Source organism: Habropoda laboriosa, unplaced genomic scaffold (genome assembly GCF_001263275.1).
Source record: "Habropoda laboriosa isolate 0110345459 unplaced genomic scaffold, ASM126327v1 scaffold944, whole genome shotgun sequence".
Lineage (NCBI taxonomy): Eukaryota > Metazoa > Arthropoda > Insecta > Hymenoptera > Apidae > Habropoda > Habropoda laboriosa.
Window position 1 is genome coordinate 19,631 of NW_017101015.1, and position 4,648 is coordinate 24,278.

Below are 4,648 nucleotides of genomic sequence, written 5' to 3' on the forward strand. Positions count from 1 at the left end.
ACAGCAGTGCAAAGTGAAAGTTTTTTGACAGCTATCGAGAACCGAGAAGTCACGCGTACGCATTTGTTCGATCGCGCGCGGATGAGCCTCTGTTCTCCGCCCCTGAGCGCGGGCTCTACGCGCGCTGTAATTGGCCAGTGTTTTTCGTTAATAACTCGAAAACGAAGCTTCAAACTGGATTTTGGAAAAGGAAAAAGTTGTTCAGAGTCACCCCAACTACCCCCCATTTCCGGATGTTCGAGGAGTTACGGGACACCCTGTATAATAGCATTATGGACATAAGAAAATGCTGAAATCTCTTAAAATATAATTCAACTTGTTAACATCTAATATATTAACGATGGATCATTCCAAAATTTACCGGTATATTCGATTTTGATGGAAATCGGCAAGTGATTCCAAACTTTTGGCCGGTAGTTCAGAGCGCGAAAACAAGTTACAAAGTACAAAGTCAAAACAAGCAACTCAGTTGTATCGGTGTGAGTAAATTAGCGAGTTATGCGCATAAGTCGAGCCCCCTCACCTCGACAAGGTATTACTCCTGAGGGGGTACGACCCCCCGGAGGGGGAAGGGGAACCCGACAGTTATTGAATATAGTGGCAAACCCGGGACGTAAATCCGGATTTTGAATTGTTTTTCAACATTTGCCGTTTTGATGGGTGAGCCGCAACACTTTACGTCCTAATTTAAATTCATATAAAAATAAGGTACGAATTTGCTTCTTGTCCATTGTTACGTTTTCAAGTTAGACACAGAACAAATGACGGTAAAGAACAAAAGTGTATCGCTTATATGATAGAGCGACGTCTACGCGTTCAAATGGTATAACTTAATAAACATAAATTTAAAATATATAGAATAGAAAAGCCCTAAATATGACATAACAGAAAACCGCAATTAATTTCCGGACAACCTAATTTTTTTTTTAATTTTTTTTATTTAATATACAATTTATTGGTCTTTGTCTCCTTCAAAGTACTCCCCTCCCCTATTCACACACTTGTTCCAGCGGTGTTTCCACTTTACGATGCAGTCCTGGAAAGCTTCTTTTGGAATATCCTTCAATGCCAGTGACGAATTGTTTTTAATGTTATCAATTGAGTCGAAACGGCGTCTTTTCAGCACTGATTTTAATTTTGGAAAGAAGAAAAAGACGCAGGGAGCAAGGTCTGGGGAGTAGGGAGGCTGGGGGAGGACAGTCATCTGATTTTTGGCACAAAACTGGCGAATTAACAAGGCTGAGTGGGCAGGCGCACTGTCATGGTGAAGGAACCATGAGTTGTTTCGCCACAACTGTGGTCTCTTTTTGCGAATCTTTTCGCGCAACCTTTTCAAAACGCCTTGATAGTACTGACCGTTGACTGTTTGATGCATGTTAAGTTGAGGAGTCCTTTGAGCTCACCTGCGGTGTGTGTCGTTGCGGGTTTGATGCCGTGAAGGGCGTCGAATTGCGCGTTGATCAACAAACGACGGTTCTCGTAGCGGCGTTACAGCAGCTCCCAGGCCTTGGTGAAGTTTTCCCCGGTCAGCGGCAGCCGTTTAATGAGAAGCGCCGCCTCTCCAGACAGACTGGCCGTTAGATAGTGGAACTTCTCGGCGTCGGTCCAAGACGGTTCGTTCAAAACGAGGGCGCCGAACAGGTCCTTGTAACGAGTCCACTCCGTAAATGACCCTGAGAATGTCGGCAGCTCTATGCGTGGCAAAACGGCTCGGGAACGTGACTCAGAGTGACTGTGTGGGGAAGTGAGTTCACCGATGAGCGTTAGTAAAGACACAAGAGACATCGACATCGACAACAATAAACGTCGAACGCCGAAAGAAGACGTCGAGAACGCCGAGACGTCTTCTGTTTTTTTCCCCCACTTTCCCCGCGGACCGCGCGACGTTTGACGAAAAACGATCATGTGAGTTCACCGACACGGTCGTAACATCAGATGTTTCGGGTAGGTCAAGATCGACACACTGACCCAGTTCCGTCGAAGCAGATTAATTCTTGGACGAATGGGTAAGTTTTTCATAAGTAATAAAACACTTTATTCCTCTCGGAATAAAGAAACGATAACACAGTTAATAACACAGTTATTAAACGACTTACTTGTTATTCATGAAAAAGAAAAAAAATACGTTTTGGAAATCGATGTCAATTATAAAATTTCATCGAAATATGTTGATGGAGAAACAAGCAACAGGCATCGAAAGATGTAAGAATCTGCAGATTTATTACAGTTTTACGCCGAAAGTCGTGATAGTGCGATTTTCATCATCTTTAACCGTTTGTAGCTCATAGAAACATTAACCAATTTCGATGAAATTATCAGCACGTGTATCATTGACATAGATCTACAAAACGTATTTTTTAGATTTTCATTTCGAGCTCAGATAAAAAAGTTGTAAAAACGACCTTCGCTATTTTCTTCGCGATACAGACTAATTGCAGTTTTTTTACAAATTTATACAAACGTCGGAATGACGGCCAAAAACCATTTCTCTAAGCCTTATAAAAACAGCAGTGCAAAGTGAAAGTTTTTTGACAGCTATCGAGAACCGAGAAGTCACGCGTACGCATTTGTTCGATCGCGCGCGGATGAGCCTCTGTTCTCCGCCCCTGAGCGCGGGCTCTACGCGCGCTGTAATTGGCCAGTGTTTTTCGTTAATAACTCGAAAACGAAGCTTCAAACTGGATTTTGGAAAAGGAAAAAGTTGTTCAGAGTCACCCCAACTACCCCCCATTTCCGGATGTTCGAGGAGTTACGGGACACCCTGTATAATAGCATTATGGACATAAGAAAATGCTGAAATCTCTTAAAATATAATTCAACTTGTTAACATCTAATATATTAACGATGGATCATTCCAAAATTTACCGGTATATTCGATTTTGATGGAAATCGGCAAGTGATTCCAAACTTTTGGCCGGTAGTTCAGAGCGCGAAAACAAGTTACAAAGTACAAAGTCAAAACAAGCAACTCAGTTGTATCGGTGTGAGTAAATTAGCGAGTTATGCGCATAAGTCGAGCCCCCTCACCTCGACAAGGTATTACTCCTGAGGGGGTACGACCCCCCGGAGGGGGAAGGGGAACCCGACAGTTATTGAATATAGTGGCAAACCCGGGACGTAAATCCGGATTTTGAATTGTTTTTCAACATTTGCCGTTTTGATGGGTGAGCCGCAACACTTTACGTCCTAATTTAAATTCATATAAAAATAAGGTACGAATTTGCTTCTTGTCCATTGTTACGTTTTCAAGTTAGACACAGAACAAATGACGGTAAAGAACAAAAGTGTATCGCTTATATGATAGAGCGACGTCTACGCGTTCAAATGGTATAACTTAATAAACATAAATTTAAAATATATAGAATAGAAAAGCCCTAAATATGACATAACAGAAAACCGCAATTAATTTCCGGACAACCTAATTTTTTTTTTAATTTTTTTTATTTAATATACAATTTATTGGTCTTTGTCTCCTTCAAAGTACTCCCCTCCCCTATTCACACACTTGTTCCAGCGGTGTTTCCACTTTACGATGCAGTCCTGGAAAGCTTCTTTTGGAATATCCTTCAATGCCAGTGACGAATTGTTTTTAATGTTATCAATTGAGTCGAAACGGCGTCTTTTCAGCACTGATTTTAATTTTGGAAAGAAGAAAAAGACGCAGGGAGCAAGGTCTGGGGAGTAGGGAGGCTGGGGGAGGACAGTCATCTGATTTTTGGCACAAAACTGGCGAATTAACAAGGCTGAGTGGGCAGGCGCACTGTCATGGTGAAGGAACCATGAGTTGTTTCGCCACAACTGTGGTCTCTTTTTGCGAATCTTTTCGCGCAACCTTTTCAAAACGCCTTGATAGTACTGACCGTTGACTGTTTGACCCTGAGGCAAAAATTCAAAATGCACAACTCCGCTGAAATTGAAAAAAAACGGTGAGCATCACCTTGACAAAGGATCGAACTTGTCGTGCTTTTTTTGGGAGTGGAGATCCTTTGCCAACCCACTGTGATGACTAGACTTTCGTCTCAATGTCGTATCCGTAAACCCAACTCTCGTCCCCCGTGATGATCCTTTGAATGATTGTTTCATCATCGTTGGCTTTTCCAAGGAGTTCCTGGCAAACGTTCACTCGATGTTCCTTCTGCTCTTCGGTCATCAAACGAGGAACAAACTTTGCTGCAACTCGATGAATGTTTAATTTTTCGGTCAAAATCTCATGACATGACCCAATTGATATTCCAACCTCTTCTGCAAGTTCTCTGATAGTCAGACGACTGTTGGCACGTACAAGATTTTTGATTTTCTGAATGTGAGTGTCATCAGGTGAAGTCAAAGGCTTTCCTGGTCGAGGATCATCTTCAATTGATTGACGACCATTTTTAAATCTGGTAAACCATTCGCAACACTGCATACGAGAAAAAGCATCACCTCCGTAAGCTTGCTTCAAAAGTTCAAACGTTTCCGTGAATATTTTCCCCAGTTTCACGCAAAATTTCACGTTGCATCGTTGCTCTCGTAAATCGGACATTGCGAAAATCGCCACGAACACTGAAACACGTTGCTTGGAATAAAGAAACGATAACACAGTTAATAATACAGTTATTAAACGACTTACTTGTTATTCATGAAAAAGAAAAAAAATACGTTTTGGAAA